A 20,485-nucleotide genomic window follows, 5' to 3' on the forward strand; every position below is an offset into this window, starting at 1 on the left:
GGCCAAGTCTTGCACTGTTAAACCGCTGTTAGTCCTTCCAGTCTGCACTTCTGAAAAGAAAAGAAGGATGGCTATGGATATGAAACAGGGTGAAAGGTAGAGAAAGACAATTATAGGTAATTATTTTCTTCCTTAAAAAAAAACAAAAAACATATTATGTTGATTTTTCTAAATGTACCACTGTATGGTGGATGTCCCATTTTATCCCATAACCAATGACCTACCTGCTATCAGAACAGCTTCCATTCTCCTCCATGGATTCAAATGCACATTTTCAACAAGTATAGAGTATCGTTCTTGTCTGTACCCTGTCTGGCTTGCTCACTATTCTAATATATATATCAGGAATTGTCAAACTGCCAATGGAAATGATAAGCCTTATTGTTAAAAATAGGTTAGAAACTGTTGTAAAATAATTGGTAATTGTTAAACATGTACTGTTAGTTTGGTTATTATATTGTGAAGGGGCTAAAAGGGTAGTTATAAGAAATACGGTACTCACCGTACCATGTTAGACCTAAGTAAATTGCACACCCCGCAGCGAAACGAGCCAGCCTGGACAGAACTGTAATGGGCCAATCATGCGCCTTAAACCTTCATGCAAATGAAAGGATCTAAACAGAAACCAATCCAAAGGGACAAAAGACAGGATAAAAAGGGCATCTGACCCAGTGAATGCGTGCCGCTCCACCTGGAACATAGGGGACATCGCTGCTCAGGGAGACCCAGCGCCGGCGCTGCAGCATCCTCGACGGGAACGCTCCTGCTCGGCCGCGAGCCCCCCTTGCTTTAGGCCTTGCTTTTTATTACAATAAATGCTGAAATCACTTTTAGTGCCGGGAGTGCGGTCCCGTATTTAACATTAATGTTGTCTTTTGTTGTCTGATCCCAGTCTGCCACATTCTGGATATATCTGTCTCAAGTAACAGTGTACCGAATAAAGAATGTTATTATTATACTACCTCCATCTTTTGTAATATATAACACTATTTCTGGTATATACTACAGAATATATTTGCTGTATACAGTTATGTATGCTGTATGTATGATTCCAAATACAGAATATTTCATTTTGGTTCAGCTGTTAAATTCTGTTAGAGTTATGAAAATTATTATTTATTATAGTTATTATTGTTATTATTGTCATTATTCTCAGTCAGAAATCAGGTAGTCCTACCCATAAGGGAGAAAGACCTCTAAAAGAAGTATTAACGTTTGATTGTACCTGAGAATTCTGCTGGGTTTTACGAACTTTTTTTTTTTTTTTTTTTTTTTTAAATTTAATGAAACAGCCTCAAACATTTTTCTATATTTATGTAAAACTTTGAGAAGCAGTGCATCCTCTAAACAGCTGAAGTATGGTAAACTGTCTAAAACTCCAAACCACATATGGAGATGCTTAGTAGTCATGTCATAGTTTATAGAGTTTTTAGGACATACACATGATGGCAGCATGTTATACTTGATTTACATGGTTATATAATAATACAATTAACATAATAAATAATAAAGTCCTTATTCTTTAATTGTTTTTGAAAGAAAGATGTCCAGATTACCTAAAATTTTATATATATATATACATATATATATTTAAATCATGGACTTAGTCTTCTCTTCTGAAGCTGACAAAGCAATTTTAAAATTATTTTTCTACATGTGATGACCAGCTATAGTTTATATAAACCTGGTTTTTTACATGGTAGTTTGTTGAGATTTTTAAGTTGAGTTAAAAAAATATAAAACGTTTTTCCTGTTTCATCCTGTGTCAAAAAAACTTCCATTTCTCCCAATCCAAATGATCAGACTCTATAGATGTGAATGTGCTGTTTTATTTCAATAGTTCATGTTGTGTTTTATGTTTGAAAGCTGATTTAAATATCAGCTAATATTGCCTTGCAGAAAGCATTTTGTAGAATAGATTTTTGGTGATGCTGATGAAATCCTTTTGATGCAGAGACTTATAAAATATTCCAAAAGAAAATTGTATCTGTTTTTCCACAGTAAGTAGCATTAGGGAAAATAGTTAGTTGGGAAAATGTTTTGAAATTTTACTGCCACTTAGTTCTCTGAATGTTGATGCCTTCTGGTGTTTCTTAAACCTTTAAAATAGGTTAATGTTTCTTGAGATGTTTGTTTGAGCATACAAATATTTAACATAATTTGTGAGATAAGTAGCCTTGCCTATGAAATTCCTAATCCACCTCAGGCAAGAATCTTACTTATAAAGGTAAAGTAGAAAAGAAAACATTTTCTTTGAGCATTTATATAAATATTTATTTTAAAGATGGACAGGGTTTGTTCCTTTAAGGGCTGGTATTTTCTGTTTAATTTATTGTGGACATCTTATAGGTTTTATAAATAAGCAGAAGTGAGCAAACTTAGGTGAAATCTGCTGAACCAAAGTTTTTCAGTTGGATAGACTGTAGCCAGCTAATTTGTCCAGTAATATTTAAACAAGAATGGAGCGAAACAATTTACCTTAAGCACTCCAAGAAAACTCAGATGAAGGAGCAGTCAGTGGACACAGAAATCAAACAAAATTCAAACCTTGAAATAATTTAAAAGTGCATGTTAGGTGATACTTTTTTTTTTTAATTGGAAGGTGTCTGTCTGCTCTCAGCACATTATTTCTGCCAAAATCTTATGGACAGCCTTACTTAAGAGGTGATTAATGCTAGTTTTTCTTTGTTAATAGTCTGGGGCTTATGCTTTTCTTCAATGAAAATGTCAGAAAGAGACCTAGATTGTGGAAAGCATGGAAGCATTTGGAGACATACCCCTAAATTGTTATTGAGGGCTGACCATCATTCAGAGGTGACTCTAAATTCCTTTCACCTAATACCCAGTCAATCACATTTTCTTTTCCTTTCATAATGATGCCCTGAATATAATTTGCAATTTTTTACAGGTACAAGGACAGATCTGAAAAGGAATCTGCCCTTACAAAAATGAGTTGCTGGATTTTTTAAAATACATTTTTTTTTTTTAAGACATTTGTGTTTAACTGTGACAATCAAGATGCTAATTTTGCCTTCTTAGGCAATGGTGAATCATTCTTCAGTGCACCCTGCAAACATTTTGTTTTCATCAGACCCAGACAAGACAGAAATACAAGTCCACTCCTCGTGAAACCACTGGTGTACCCTGATGATGTAATTGTCCTGTGCAGCACAAATACCTTTGAATTATATATGAATGAAGATCCCAGCTCCAAGATCCAGAGTGTCTGTTTGCAACTTTGTTGATTTGTAACAATTAATCTCTTTTAAAAATATTTATATGCTAGTATAGAAATTGCACCACAAAAACTTAGTCCTGGAGTCTGACAAAAGCAGAAGAAAAATGGTGACAGCCTCAATGATTGCTCTGCTGATGTATTTCACTTCAGTATGTATGGGGTTGAGGCCAGGTTTTGGGGGATGGGGGTGGCTTCTGTGACAAGCTGTCAGAAGTTTCCCCGTGTCCTGCAGAGCTAATGCCAGGTGGCTCCAGGATGGACCTGCTGCTGGCCATGGCTGAGTCCATCAGCAGTGGCACTAACGCCTCTGTGATAACTTATTTGAGAAGGAAAAAAGCTATTGTGCAGATGTAACACATCTCTGCGGCCAAAGAAAAGCTGAGTGAGAAAATGTGAGGGGAACAACTCAGTAGACACTGAGGTCAGTGGAAAAGGTGTGACAGGAGGTGCTCCAGCTGCCAGAGCTGAGATTCCTCTTCAGCCCATGCTGAAAACTACAGTGAGTCAGGCTGTGTTCCTGCAGTCCATGGAGGACCACAGGAATGCAGAGATCCTCCTTCAGCCCATGGAATAGACCCACACTGGAGCAGGTGGATGCCCAAGAGAAGACAGTGAATCCTTTGGAAACCTGCATTTCAGCAGGCTGGCAGGGACCTGCAGACCTGTGGAAGGACTTTTAGGAGCTCTCCAAACACAGGCCCAGTCTAGTTTAGAAAGCAGACATTGTTTATTCTGTGCAGGGTGCAAGGTGGAGGTTTCCACAAATCAAGAACATCAACTATCAAAACTTTTTACTGTTTATATATTTTACCAAACAAAGGCATTAATGTTTATTGGCTATAAATTACATTGTTCTCTTATTAATTAATATTCTATCTTCTATTGGTTAATTATTCTCTTGCCTTCTCATGCTAATTATTCTGCATACTCAATCTTTCTCTTGAGTCAGTGGATTTCCCGGGTTGGTGGTTTGTGAGTTGGTGGCTGCAGATTTCCCCCGCTGGAATTAGGAATTACATTTTACTCAGTTGAAGCTGATTCAGCACAGTTGCTGAGTTGGTTTTATTCGTTTTTTCCTTATCTTGGATGTTCTGCCAAGTGTCCTTGTGGCCCATAAATTATGCATTCTTTGTGGTTTACCTTTCTTCCCAAGTTTTGTTTAACCTCAAGCCCTAAACCTTAACAAGGTGAATAAGTAATTTGCCTTTCTAACACCTGGACATCACTTAGAGCTTGCTTGTTGGCTGCTGTCTGTTTCACAGATTAAATCTTTGTTGTTGATTAGGCTTGAAAGTATGCAAAGATCAAACATCAAAGAACATCCTTTCTTAAGAAAATTTTTACCTATTCCACCTTTTGCAAGAATAAGGCAGGACCCTATTTCATAGCCCCTTCTCATTCCCTGTAACTCTCTGGGCAGATTGTTAACTTTTTTGTGACTCTTGAGACGTCAGCATCAAGAGGAGCCCACGCTGGAACAACTTTCCTGTTAGGACTTGTGACCCTGTGGGGGATCCATGCTGCAGACTGTTCTTGAAGGAGTGCACCCCGTGGGAGGAACCCCACATTGGAGCAGTTCGTGAAGAACTGCTGTGGGAAGGACTCATACTGGGGAAGTTTGTGAAGAACTGTCTCCCATGGGAGGAAGCCCATGCTGGAGCAAGGGAAGAACTCCTCTCCCTGAGCAGTGGCGGGAATTGACTGAAACCCCTATTCCCTGTCTCCCTGGGCCATGGCAGGGAGTATGAGAAGGGGAGGAGATAGAACCCTGAGCAAGGAGGGAGGGCAGGGGGGAAAATGTTTTTAAGATTTGTTTTATTCTCATTATCCTTCTCTGCTCTGATTTATAATAAATTCAGTTAATATCCCCAAGTCAAGACTCTTTTGCCTGTGATGGTGTTTGGTGCGTGAGCTTGCCCTATCCTCATCTCAACTCATGAACCTTTTATTATAGTTTTTTTCCTTCCCCTGTCCTGTTGCAAAGGGGAGTAGTGGGTACCTGGCATGCAGCCAGGGGCAACCCACAAGTAAAAAGCAGGGAGGTATCAGGGAGGTCAAAATACCTACCTTTTCATGCCGCAATTAAGAGTTCTGGGGGGGAAAGACCTATGCACTGCTCTTATGAAATTCATGGATAGATGTAAGGAAAATACCAGATGAAGGAAAAACAGCCAAGGAAGCATCATTTCATCATTTGCTGGTGACAAATGAGTCCAAGTCCTGATTTTTGTATTTGTTACTAATGATTACTTTTGTATTTACAAAGAAAGGAAATTTGGTCATAAACCTTCTCTACTTCTTCCCCAGGGCTGTGACAAGGTTAAATTCTCAGCTCTGAAATGGCTAGACAACCTGAAATCTTGATGGTTTTAATGATGATGATATATTCTGCACCTGACTTAGGCTGTTGAGCACTTACATAAGTGTTCTGTGTTTATTTTACTTTCCTCTAAGAATTCTTCCTGTTGAGGAAGACCTGTTTTGGAGAACAGAAATTAAATTGAGATGTTGTCTCATAAGTGTTATCTCATTGCAGAAATTTAGAGTTGAAATTCACTACCACAGTCCATGATTATTCAGACTTCTCACATTCTGCAAATTGCTCAGGATCTGAAAATTGGCTAGACAAAAGATTAGAAATAGCAGGTGATTACTTAATTCCTGGAATACATTTTTTTATTGAATGACTTTCAAGAGAAAACAGCCTTATTCTTTTAAAAAGTACAAACAGTTACAAATAAATGATTTTATTATAAAATGTATTGTTTTTAAACTAGAGGCATGGAAAATTACTCCTATTAAAAAGTCTGCTCAGACATTTTTCTTTTCTCTAAGGTATGATTGTTATAGGAGAAGAAGGTTCTAATATGCAGCTACAAGACCACGATATTAGAACTGTGCACTGGGGATCATCTCTATGCTATAATTTAAAAGGGAAATAGAAAAGTGCCAGTACCCGAGACTGGTATTTTTAATACATTATGTTACTTACGACTCTGCTGCACCACTTACAATGAAAAATGCAGTTACTGTATTTGTTTCAAGTACTGCATTTATTTTGTTGATCTACATCTTATTTATGGATAGCAAAATATTAACCAGGTGCTGTAGAGGATGTAATATATTCTAACTGACTGATCTCTTAGGCTCCAATTAGCTCTTTTTAAGATCTGAAGTCACCCTGTATCTCCATTACTTGAAAATTTGAAAAGAAGAACTTTTCCTCTAAATTTTTGTTTTGATAATCATATGTGAGAGAGAACTATTCTATGAAATTCCAGCATTTCTAAAGTGACTAGCTATGGAGTCACCCTCAACTGTCTAGGGAATTATTTAAAGATGCTGTGTTCATCCATAGGTGTTGATAAGGACAGCATGTAGAATACTTCTACTTTGTCCTGGAAGCAGCGTACTGAGCACTGAACATAATGGCTTGGGAGAACAAGTGTTAGTAGTTAAGACTTTCTTCAATCCAGTGATTTTTCACTAGTACTCTTGTCAAAGAGAAGATGAGTTTGAGTGGGATGGGGTTTAGCTGTAGAAATTCTGTGAATCAACTGTGGTTGACTAAAACCAGCAGAGGGAAAGTAAGCTTCTTTATTGACATGTACTATTTATACTGCTTTTAGGAGAGTGCTGTGTTTGCCAAGGTTATTTCCTCAAAATAATCTTTGGGTAATTTCACCAGTGAATGGTTCCAACATTCAGATTTTAGCTTTGAAAGCCCATTTCACTATAGTGTTAATCCCTTGCTCTGCGTCATAGCTCTTTTGGCTGTGCAGACTCTGACTGACAAGGTAGTGTTAATCAGGTCAGGCTAGAGTTGAACTCCAATCATCCTGCTTATGGAATGATGTTTATTCCTATCAGTAGTTGATATTTTCCTTGCAGTTGTGGACCAGTTCAAAATTTGTTGATAACTTTCAAAATTATAATTGGGAAGAGTGTTATGTATTTGACTTTGCATAGACTAGAACATTGACCTTTTTTTTGCCCTGTCATGGAAACTCTGGAGATGAATACTGTGTCTCCTTTCTGAGGTCCACTCTACTGCTTCAATTTACAAGTATAGTTGTAAAAACAGGAATAAAAATTAACTTTTTTGATGTCCACATTCCCCCAAAGCCCCAACACTTCACAATGTGAAAATCACTTTTCTCTATAGTTCCTTAGATTCTGATCACTACAGACTTAATTTTTCTTTCAATGACCCTGAATAAACATGTGGCTTCCCATATCTCAGACTTCTCTATCATGCTTACATTTTAGTAGCTATATAAACAAGATTATCCACAATTACTTCATCTGGGTGAAATGCTTTTGAAAAATTTTTGAAAAATTACAGTTTGAAAAATGTTTTTTAAAAATTGCAGTTATTGCTCTGGAGACTTGATCTGTTGTATGGTTCTGATTGTTTGTTTGTTTTGTGTGTGTGTGTGTGTGTGTGTGTTGGCTTTATTTTTATTTTCTGGAATAAGGTAGATCATCAGAAAGTTGCAGTGTAAATTTCTTCATGCCATGTTGCCACTTTGATTAAATTGTATATTGTGGGGGCTTAGTAAGCAGAGCATGTTTTGAGGTCTGATTCTTTATATTGTCTCAAATATAAAGCCTGCAAACGTTGTTACTTGTAATGGCTAAGGTGGTGGCTGCAGTGATATGCCTCCCTCCTCTAAGATATGAAAAGGAAAAATACAATTTCATTTAATTCCTTTTTATTTCATTCAGAGTACCAGCCACCAGTAGTCTATTGGTAATCTGAGGCAAAGATATCCAAGGAGGAAAATTGCCTCTGTTATCCTGGTTCTCTGAGGGACAGCCTTGTGGCTGGGGAAGTGGAGGTTTTTGTCCATGTTCTGCCACTGGCCAAAATTGTCTAATTTCCCTCCATCTCAGCTTCCTAAACTAGTGTATGAAAAATGATGTGACTTTCTTTGCAGAATATTTTGAGCACTGTTCTTGCAAGAGATGTGGACTGATTTTCTTGATTGTTGTTTTCTGTTGTTGTTTCTTGACTTGCAACAAATTAAAATGAAGGTTTTGAATTGATTTCTCTACTGAAGGAGTTGCAAGTGAAAAATTACAAAAATCACCACTAGATGGAGTCAATGATTTTCAAAATTATTCTTCATAGCTCAAGATAATAGAGTTGCAAAATTATTATGATCACTGAGTTAAGTGGAATATGATAATTTAAGTAGCTCACCTGTATCCTGTTATAATTGCATTATCTGTTCTTTGAACTTTACAATTCTATGATTTTTCACTTCATGTAAATAGATTTTTTTACAATTTGATGCTAAATAACAATATCTTAATAGAATTCTTTATCAGTCTTACAACATCCTGTATCAGTGCTTACTTTCCCCATTCATGTCTCTAAGTTGTTCTTATGATTCTTCTCAATCCTGTAATTTCACAGGGTAAGTTCAATTCTAGTGGTTTCATCCTTTTTATTAATTAGAAATTGATAAGTAGTAGACATAATTTTTAGTTCATGTTTAAATAAAAAGACTGTTATACATTGTTCTGAAAAGCAGCTGGGGTGTCATCAACAATCATGAAATGCCAGTTGTTAAGAGTAGGCTGTGCTAAATTTACAAGCACAAAGATTATTCTGTTTGGACCTGCAAACTTCACCTTAGACCAGGATTATTTTTTCATGTTGCATTACTTAGTACAGTCTAGCTTCCTAATCTGAAGACAGCTAGCCAGTCAAAAATGTCATTCCCTTTTATTCTATAAAATAAAACTTGTTTTCACTAAAGAGTTGTCCAGATGTTCCAGCTTTCTTCCAATGGGACATTGCTAATGTTTTATCTATGAAATTGTGCAGGATACACAACCATTCTCAACTTCATTTTCTGATGTTTGTGTCCTGCAGTCAGACTCATTGTGGTTGTCTTTTGTACAAAATGAAAAAAAGGAGGTAATATTTCCCTTCAATATTTGACTACTAGTAACAGTCAGATTTTATCTGAATCTTATCTAATACAGCTCTTACCTTATTTTGTTTCCTCTGATAATAGCAAGTAAAAAAATAATATGAATAAAAATTTCACATTAAAAATAATATTTCTGTAACTAGGCAAATTAGTTAAAGCCTTCAGTGTATTACTTTTACCCAAGTTCCAAGAATTTTAATTCATAAATAAAATTAATAATATTAACTAATAAGGAAAAAATTAATGATATCAAAAATAGAAGATAAAAATTTTGGATATGTATAATACATAGTGAAAACCCCACACAAACAGAAACGTCTGTGTTATTTAAATACTATAGGAAAAACAATGAGAAAAGTATGATTTTAAAATCTATTCCTTGCTGTAAAAAAAAAAATCAAAATTTTAAGTTTTAAAGAAAGCAAATAATTTACATATTTTTAAAAAATTATCCTCATCATAAAGTGAAAAGAAATTAAGAGATTTACCTGAATCCCTTATTTGCTTGCTTTTCAGCATCTTGAATTGTGAAAAAAATTGAACTGATGAGGAAGAAAACCAGACCTTTTTTATTCCAAACCTGTGCTTTGTTATATTTCTAGAATCTGACACAGACAGTCGTATTCAAACTTATCTATAGGTAGCTTTTTCTATTCATGTTGCTAAAAGCAGGACTGAGAATTGATCGAAATTCTGCTAATTTTTTTTCATAGGATTATAGAATATCCTCAGTGGAAATGGACCTACAAGGATCATCAAGTCCAACATCTGGCCCTGCACAGGAACAGGACAGCCCCAACGCCATGTTCCTGGGAGCACTGTTCAAACTCTTCCTGAGCTCTGTCAGGCTGGTGCTGTGACCACTTACTTCCCTGGGGAGCCTCTTTCAGTGCCCAGCCTCCTTCTGGGTGAAGAAGCTTTCCCTAATATCCAACCTAAACCTCTTCTGACACAGCTTCAGGCCATTCCCTCGTGTCCTGTCACTGTCACCACAGAGAGGAGATCAGTGCCTGCCCCTCCTCTTGCCCTCAGAGGAAGCTGTAACTGCAATGAGGTCTCTCAGTCTCTTTTCTCCAGGCTGCACGGACCAAGTGACCTCAGCTGCTCCTCATACCACTTTCCCTCCAGGCCCTTCACCATTTCGGTTGCCCTCCTTTGGACAATTTCTAACAGCTTTGCATCCTTCTTATTTTGCAGCACCCAGATATGTCCCCGGCACTCGAGGTGAGGCTGCCTCAGCTCAGAGCAGAGCAGGACAATTCCCTCCTTTGGCAGCTGATGATGCTGTGCTTGATGCACCCAGGACAGGGTTGGCTCTCCTGGCTGACAGGGCGCTGCTGGCTCAGATTTATTTTTGGTTAAGTATTGTCGAAAACACAATGATTTTGCAGACTAAATTAATACTCTCTTAATCAACAATTGCTGCAGGGCTATAGGCTTAAAAATATAAAGTACAATTTCTTTCATACAATGTAGCAAAGACTTTAACAGTTTGTGGTATCTTTTTGCATCTAAACAAGTAAATGGGTTTATAAAACTGTGTTGAATAAAGGTGACACACTAACAAATTAAATGGAATATACCATATAAGCTTAATTTTGTAAAGTTTACAAAGATTATTTTTAAACCATATGTAGGCTCGGAGTCAGCTATATTGTGCATTTGATGATATAGTCATCTCTTGGAATAATCATTATCCAATCAATTACAGAACTATACTGTATGGTTTTGACGTGTTTGTTTTACACATTCATAGCTGTTATCAAGAATTTTAATGGCTTACTAGCCCCCACTTGTGAATAAAGCTTTTCTTTTGTAAAGGTGGCAGGATGTGGCAGAATGGCAGAATAGAAGCAGTAAGAGTTTTTACACCTCCTCTTGTCAGTATGAATGATTCACTAGTCGTGGTAGGCTCAATGCTCTATATCAATACAATTAAATAATCAGTACCTGTAAGTTAAATCACTTCTCACACCCACTAGTAAAAATATGACAATAAAGCTATTCCCACTATAGTTTTTTCTCTTTTCATTGAAAGTACTTGCATATAGTTTAGAGACTAGCGCTACAAGACATAAAAAGATACCTAAAACTTCTTGTCTGTAGCTAATAAACTAAACAGAAGAAAAGATACATTTCTGTAGAAGTGCAATATGTAATTTTTACAGGGACAAGACACTGAGAGATGGTAAAGTATCTTTTGTTTATTTAATTGTAGGCCCTGTAAATGCCATTCGGATTCTAGACAAGTGGTATTTTGGACTTGAGAATCAACTGTGTGATGCAGTAGTTAAAAAATGAACAGATAAAACATTTTTTTTAAAAGTGAAGTATTGGTTTAAAACTTAAACTCATTCAGTAGGAGGAAGGTGCTTATTTTTTTATGAGTTGCCTTGCTAAATCTTCTAACAGCCTGGATTGAGTCTTGACAGCTCAAAAGCTCTGCTGAATCCATATAAAACCTGTGATCCCTATATTAGATTTCCTTTAGAAACACAGGGAGCAGTGAAAGTTTTTTATCTAAAATGAAGTTGTTACCAGTGTAGTTGCTATAAAGTAAAAAATAACTATGATTAATAAGAGTTAGTGTCTCTGAACTTGTGACTTTCTCGGTCTACTCTCAGCTATATTCAGGCACCATGAGAAATCCAGCTCACTTTTTAATTTTTAATTTAAAATTAAATTAATTAAATTTTAATTTAAAATTAAATTAAAAATTAGGCTTTTAAATTTTATTTTAACAGTGCTTAAAGAAATAGTGAGAAAACAATAAGGTTAATCTCTATGGGTTTATTTTCTCCAAAGATTCATGCTCTAGTGGTGGCTCTAGCTCTCCATCCTTGGGCTGTCTACAGGTAAAAGATAACTCTTAACTTTGGTTGTGTTTGAGTAATGAGTACCTAAATGTAGTTGAGCCCTTTTGGCGTCATTTGCATTGGTTTATGGAATAAAGCATTTTCAGGGAAAACCTTACATAGGAAATTTAGATTTTCAATCTAGAGAGATAGTACAAGTCAGTATTAGTATTTTGATACTGCATGTAGCATTCAACATACACAAAAGGTGATTATATATATTATACACTGCCTTTTGGTATCTAATATTGTAATTTTAATGGAGGGAGGATAGTGAAAGCTTTGAAGTGATGCAATTGGCCATAAGTGAGCAAAGGCTAGAAGACAAAGAATTTCAATATATCTTTTCGTAGTAACGTTTCATTTTGTCTTGTAAACTCTTATCTATAACCCCATCACCCTGGAACTTTTTAGTATGAGAAAATATTGAAATCTTCTTTAGGGAAAATATTAAATTTTGGCTTTTCGGACATTCTGTCTGTTTGACAGGTTTAGACTGAGTATAAATGGCTAATTAAAAGGCAGATGAGTTTCTTTCTCATTTTGCAGTTTCTTGAGTAGGGAAAGTATTATATGAAGAAGTTACAGAACAGAGCAACAAATTTTTGAGGAATACATCTTGATAGAATAATTTTGTTGGCTTGCAGTGAAATGACTGCAGACTTTATGTACTGAAATCTGAAAATAAACATAATTTGGCATTTATCCATGAAACTTAAGAAAGTTACCTTTATTTTATAGTATAATGCAATGCCATCTTAGAGTGCACAATGTGTCTTCACTGTGATAGAGTCATAGGAAGAGGGGTGGAAAAACTAGAGGTTTTTGGGACAGACAGTGTTGTTAGTGTTGATACATTATAGGATGTACTTGGTTGCAGGAAGCTTTTATTTTTGGATGGACATGTAGAGCAAAAGCAGAATTTTGTGCTAATATTAAAACTAGCACTTTTATTACAGAGTTCTCAGCTAATCTTAAGTGAATAGGGCAGAGTTAACATATCTGATAGATTACTGTTGGAGGATGTCTGCAGAGTTGACAGATAGTGCAGCACAGGGTACACTTTTAGCAAAACACAGGAATCAACCAGCCTGCATCCATGATGCTTTCTGAGACTCTTCTAGGGACCAAACCAGTCACATGTACGCTGTAGGTCTTCAACATGCCCTGAGTCCATCCTAAGCCCTTCAGGTTCTGTGAAATACCATGCAAATGCAGGTATGCTCAAGTGGCCTTTGTTCCTCTATAAATGGATGTATGGTATTGTTCTGTGGTAGAGTTCAGTGGAGGAACGGTAGAAAGGGTCAGAGAAGAGGAGAATGCTAAGAATTTTCATTCATGTCTATCCCAAAAAACACCTGGTGGTATTTCAGAGATGTCTCAGCTGAGTTTATCAGCTGTGCTTCCAGACTGGCACGGAGATTCACAGGTGCTTCATCTCATCTGCTGTGACTGGGCATACAAATTGGGATAAAAGGTCTTGTGGTAAGCAGACTCATGACCAAGTGAGTCTCTGTGGCCTGGGATGCCACAGAGAAGGCTGATGTCTGACTTTTTCTTTTCTTGTTTACTTTTTTTTTTTTTTTTTTTTTTTTTTTTTTTTTTTTTGTGAGTAGAAAAGTGTTTTTCCCAAAATTGATACTGATGGTAGGCTACCCTTTAACACCCCCTGAGAGATGCAAGGAAAAAGAAATCTGCCCAGTTTGTCAGCTATTACCTCGCAAAATGGCTTCACAGATACAAATCGCACTTGAAATACGTTCAATTACCCATGGCTAATAAAGTCTGTGTGGTTGGGTAGGCTATAGATATAAGAGATTGTTAAAACAAGTTACATGGGAATGCTGGCAAAATGTTCTGGAGCGGAGGCTCCAGAGGGCTGGGGCAGGGGACAGAGGCCGTGGGAGGTGGGGTGGCAGCTGTATGGTGAGCCCTTCAGGCCATGCATAGACAAGTGTGGCAGGCCTGCCTGCAGTCCTGAGCATACATTGTTCTTTGGTTTGTGACAATACTGAGCTCCCCCTGGCAGGTATGTTACAGCTGTGGCAGCACTGCTGGGCCAGGGCACCAATCCTGAAAACATGGAAGATAATGGACTGTAAGTGGTGAATTTTGTGAGTGCTGGGTAAGTGGCAGTCAGTATTTGTTTTCTTTATATAGGTAGATGTCTGTAATGTCCCATTTCCCAGAGTGGCTTGAATTGAATTTTGGACTTGGGACAGTTTTTTTGAACATTTGTTGTGATTTTTCCAGCATTGGCATAAGCAGCATTTACATCAGAATGTGACTCATATCAATAATTAGATCCTTACTCACACAGCTTAGTAAATACTCTGCTTATAATATTTAAGTCAACTATTTCCTTTCTGAAACAGAAACAGTACTTTGAAGAGTTCTATTGTGTGAATTCTAATTCTGTTTTGTAAATATTTGAAGTAATTCCTCCGCTTTATTTAAATATCAAGTATTTTTCCCAATGATTTTCAAACTTGAGGAATGTCCTTATATGTTTGAGACATATTTTGACTGTATCTCTTTGTCTTTTTATTTAACTGAACTGTTTACTCAACAGTTAATATAAATAGAAGGATACAAATAAAGTTTTAGCTGGAGTGCTGATTGATGAGTTTTCCAAGAGAAAGACATCAATGGCATTATATGTTTTTAAGATGCAGAACACTGGTGATATTTATGAACACATGGTAGGTGTGCATAAATCAGTATGTTTGTGGCATTTTATTGAAGAATCCGAGGTGGGTTGTCATGGTGATTAAAAGCTTCAAAATGCTATTTATTGGTAGTAGTTTGCTGGGCATAAGGGCATATTCATTCTGCTACACTGAAACTTTTGTTGTAAAAAGAGCTACATTTCTACCTGTATTGCAAGGGCTATTCTAGCAGGGTAAGTAAATAAAGACTCAATGAACACATTAGACTTAAAGAAAATATACTGTTTTCTATTTTTGATCAACATAACAGTTTTTGTTTTGAAACCATTAAGGAGGTTGTCTTTTGAATGTGTAGAGTTTCAGGCTATTTATAAGGTAGAAGAAAATTGTCAACTTCTCCAAACCTCTCTACCCCACAAAGAAAAAAAAAAAGCTGCTGGTACACTGTTAAATGAAAGTATTTTCTTCAGATGGAAATGTTATAGAAATGAAAAGCATCAAATATGTTTTGCTGGTATTTGCCTTTACAATAGCATATAATGAAAAGCTACTAAATTTCTGGTGTTTTTTCCTTAAGTAATTAGTAAAAAACACTTATAGACCAGTTAACCTTGTTAAAAGCCATGTTGTTTTCTGCATGAGGTCATTGATGTGTTGCCATTAGTATGGTTGTTTTTTTAACAATTAAATTAATGAAAATTCTGCAACAAATGCTGCATACATACACAACATCACACACACTCAGAATGAGTAATACAGTTTTCATAACAGACTTGAAGTGATGATTATTAACTAGAATTATATATATTTATATTTAAACTGACACTACAGAATTCTTTTGAGTCTTGACAGATCCGTGGAATATTTAAATGGAGTAATTGTAGTTACCAGACCTCCTGGGACTAACCTGCTGGAACGAAAGTGACATTTTTCAAAGAGAAAAATGAATTTATAATGTGGAAAAAAAGCTAAAAATGAGGTTATGGTGTGCCTGTTTATAACCATTCAGGAGGAAAATATGTTTATATGGAGTTACTAATACACTGTAGCGATATACTTCACTTAGAGTTAATTACAGAGGGGCTTTGCATGTATCTTATTGGGTTCCATGTTTCCTGAAATAGAATGAACCACGCTGAAAGGAAACTTTTCAGATTTTTTTTTTTGGTGCATTCATGTTTAGGAGTTGATTCTCTGCTATTTGTGTTTTCACTGGGAATAACGTTACTAAATTCAACGTACTCTATGGTAATAAGGAAAAAAGCCATCCAAAAGTGAAAAAATACTAACCTCTCCCTCTGTGGCACAAACTACTTTGGGTAAATCACACCCTTTCACTTATAACTGTCAGACATACTCAGATTTTCAATTAGGGAAGTTTTTTTAGTTGTAAACACTGCCTGCTGAGCTTTCCTGAACTGAACAGAATCACAGAATCACCACATAATTTAGGTTGGAAGAGAATTTTTGAGGTCATCTGGCTCCACTCAAAGCAGGATCATCTTAACTAGGTTACTCAGTATCTCGCCTGATTGAACTTTGAGTGGTGGCAATGCCACAACTTCTCTGGGAAACCTGCTTCACTGTTTGACTGTGATGAAAGCATTTTTCCTACCATCTAGCTGAAATTTCCCAAGTTGCAATTCATGCTCCCAGCACTGTAATTGTGCCCCATAGAAGGAGTTTGGCTCTGTTCCTCCTAGTAAGCAAAGACAGCTAGAAGATCATTAAGGTCTCCCCTTTGGTTATTTTTCGTACACTGTGAGGCCTGGTGGTTGACTGGTACACACCACCAGTGCCTGTGGAGATAGCTGGTTGCTAAGAGCAGAACTAGAAAAATTCAGGATTAAGTGGAAGGAAGTGGTTTCAGAAGAAGGAAGTGAATGAGACATTAACTGTTCCCTTAGGAACACGTGGTGATCTGAATACCCTTAATATCAAGGGTATGTCCAATGCAACAAATAATGACATTCACGAGCTGGCAAGGAAAAGTAAGCCATAAGAACCTATGAAACTGAAATTCAAGAGAAGCATGGCATTCATGGGTATTGAAGTGACTTTAACCAATATTCTACCTATGCACTCTGATACTGCCTACAGCACAAATAAAAGTGGGGCATGGTGGGTGACAACTGTGTCTTCCCACATTATAGCATTTTCGTGTAATGTTTTCTACATTATATATAATAAATACTATATTAAAAAATAATTAAACATATTTATAATATTTTCTCACCATCCTGGTGAGAAAATTACTCCTGCACCAGGAGTAATTTTCTTTTCCTAAATTCTCCAGAATAATAAATTGATAATGCATGACCAAAATGAGGTGATACACACGTGACCTTCCTTCTCTGTTACATGCCATTTAGCAGCTAAAACCTGAAGTTCCAACCATTGCTTTTCCTGTAACTATGGTTATTAGTTAATTTCAACTGCTATTACTAGGAAAAAAAAATGCTGCCACTCTTTTTAGCAGAAAAAATGTTGTCTTTTTTTTTTCCACAGTAGAATCATTCAGCCTTTGCTGAAAGCTACACTGAAAGCTAATGTCCAGAAATAGTACCTGCTGCTATGCTCTTTAGTCTCTTTCTCCTCTTGACCAGGCATCAAAAGAGGATTAAAAAAAATACATCTACACTAATAATTGCTGTAATGAAACATGCAACTTGTAAATAAATAAAAGTATTTCTTTGCAATACATTTGACCAAGTATTTCTTGAAGGTAACAACATGCAGTTCCAATTACTGAATGACTACCTGTTCCTTGAGAAGTAACCATGGTAAATGAAGAGTAAATAAAGGGGAAAAAACCCACAAGCATGCAAAGTTCCCTTTAAAATATTTTAATCTGTTCTTTCACTATCTTGTGTCTTCATCAGAGTAGTGTCACCATCTTGTAGTTGTGCATTAAGCTAAGTGTATAATGAATAGTTCATTCCGTTTCTTAGCTTCTCCTCAGGGGGAGAATTAAGTGTGCACTCTTACATCCTGTTTTGGTGCAGTTTTATTTTTTAATTTTTTAGAAGATTTTTGCAAAAGGTGCCTGAATTGCAGAGAGTTGTCAGAATGAAGGACTCGGGGGACAGAAAATTATAGAGCAGAACATTATTATGTAACCTAGTAACTATTCTTTTAATCCTGTCTCAGCCTATACAACCACAGAGGTGCAGAAGGAGGAATAAAGGCCTATTACCCTTATTTCTCAAATCTGCATGTAATTCTGCAAAGCAAGGCAAGCATTGAAACTGAACTGAACTTCTGCGAGCTCTGCTGGACGGAGGCATCTTCTCGATGTGTGGAGGAAGGTAGGTAGTCATTCCATCCACAAAGCTGTTCTAGAGGTTTTTCTCTTTAGGAGCTACACACAGCAGGGAAAAACCATTTTGGAAAGGGGTCTGGACATAAGTCTTTTCTACACAAGGGACATGTGCTACATACCAAACGTGGTGACAGGTGTGTTTCTGAGTTCCTCTTGTTTGAGGACACTTTGCACCTATATTAATTCTTCATTAGAGATGAGAAGCTGGGCAGATATGGGAATCAAAGGGTTGAAGGCTGTATAGAGTTCTGCAAAATGTCTGCATGCCTAGCACCTATATAGTAGAGAATTTTAAACAAGATTTCTGCCTTTTCTGTATTTTTTCTTTTGGATTGTCACTGTGAAGGAAAAGGAACACTGTATCAAAACTAAGTAGAATCTTGAGATAAAACTTAAAAAATGTCTCCTTTTCCCCACCTTATTCTTTTTTGTTTTGCTGAATATTGGGTGAATAAAAATACAAGTAAGAGAGGGAAATATTTCCCTAATATGAAAGAGAGAATTACAAAATGAGCATTCAACTTGAAGAGAATGTCAGGGAACAACAGTACCTTATACTGCACTCTGAAAAATTGTAAAAAGTACAAAGGTTCATAACATATTGTAAAGAAAATTCTTTAGAACTTGCTCTGTTATCTTGGAGGTAACAGACACACCATATGCTGTGTCTGGCAGTTGCTATGGCAACTACTTTTAAAATTTAAGCATGGGGAAGCTATTGCCTAAAATCTCCACAACTTGGGGCCAAATCTTGCTTGATGCTGAACACCAAGGGAGAATAAAAAAGATAAAAAGGAAATACTAAAATATCTTTCTTGTTGGCTACTGAAATTTTATCTTGAAATCAATACCAAAGGAGATTTCAAGTCATGGACTCTTGAGGACATTGAAAAAGAGAAGAATGGGATGATTTCAATATCTTAAATTTAATACCATATGAACTGCAATTAAAATTAGGGAAAACCTATTTGTTCACATAAAATTTATGATATTTGCATGACAGTAATCTGTCACTTTTATGTATTTGAGAATTCTTGCTTAGAAGTCAAAGATTAGTAAATTTTTGAAGGAGATAGATGGGAAAGCAGTAGATTTTCATAAAATGATAGTGCTTATTAAGACTTAACAAATACAGATTTATGTCCTTGGAAAAATAGTTTTAAATATAAATAATGCTTGGACTATCACACCAGTAGCCTGCATAATGCACTTCTAATGCAAAAGAGGCTTAAAATATCGAATAAGGATGCTTCTAAGGAAAAAGCAGTACAAATGAAATTAAGATACTGTTGTTCACCGAAAAAAGGTTTATTAGACCATGGTACAATGAATGTTGTTATAAGCAAGATCAGCACTTCAGTAACTGGATTTCTGTGATTAGACTACATCACAAATTCTGTCTTGCCCACATGCATTCTTAGATGGTCTCCTTGAGAGTTTGCAAAGGTGGGACATGATTCAGCCAGAAAACAACACTGGTGTACTGTTCTTTACAAAACTACCCACACAAATTCAACTTGTGGCTTGGAGTAATTCAGTAACGGTCTGGCCCAATGTCACTGAAATTGGTGGTGCTCTCTCTATAGATGTCCCCCGACTGTGCTTGAAGCACTGCCCATTCTGCTTACCTTAGCAGAATGGTGGCCCTGTGCAGGGCCTCCCTGCCTTTAAGGGAGTCAACAGCTCCTCCCAGTTTTGTATTAGTATCAAACTTGCTCTGTATCCCTTCCTGTCCTGCATCCGAGTCACTTACGAAGATGTTGAAAAGCACAGGGCTGAGGATGGAGCCCTGTGGAACCCCACTAGTGACAGGTCACCATCTTGATGTCACCCTGTCACCCCATTCACTGTCACCCTTTGTGCCTGACCTGTGAGCCAGTTGCTCACCCATCCCATGATGTGTTTATCCAGCTGTGAGCTGGACATTTTGTCCAGAAGGATCCTATGAGAGACAGTATTGAAAGCTCTACTGAAATATGAAAGGATTACCTCAACTGGCTTCCCCTAATCAACTGGGTGGATTAACCTTGTCATAAAAGGAAATCAGGTTTGATGAACAGGAACTTCTCATGAAGCTGTGATCAGTGACTGTTTTGTCTTTCAGGTGTTTTTCAATGGCTACAGGATATTTTTTCCATAACTGTAACAGGCACTGAAGTGAGACTGACAGGCCCGTTAGTTTTTAGGCTCCTCCTTCTTGCCCTTGAAAATTGGGGTAACATTTGCCAGCTTCCAGTCAGCTGGGACCTCTCCAAGACTACTTAAAAATTGAAAGAGTATTTTTTTTTTCAAGATCCAACATCCTGCAACATTGCAGGACCCTAGCAAGAGTCTTATTCCTCTCAAGTGTCCTTTTTCATGCTGTTATTTCTCACTGGGTTGAGTCTCTAAGTACTCCCTCCAAAATAACGAATTCTGTGACCTGTGGCTCTCATAAGCTGCTATGAAATTATTGG

Source organism: Anomalospiza imberbis, chromosome 6, assembly GCF_031753505.1.
Source record: "Anomalospiza imberbis isolate Cuckoo-Finch-1a 21T00152 chromosome 6, ASM3175350v1, whole genome shotgun sequence".
NCBI lineage: Eukaryota > Metazoa > Chordata > Aves > Passeriformes > Viduidae > Anomalospiza > Anomalospiza imberbis.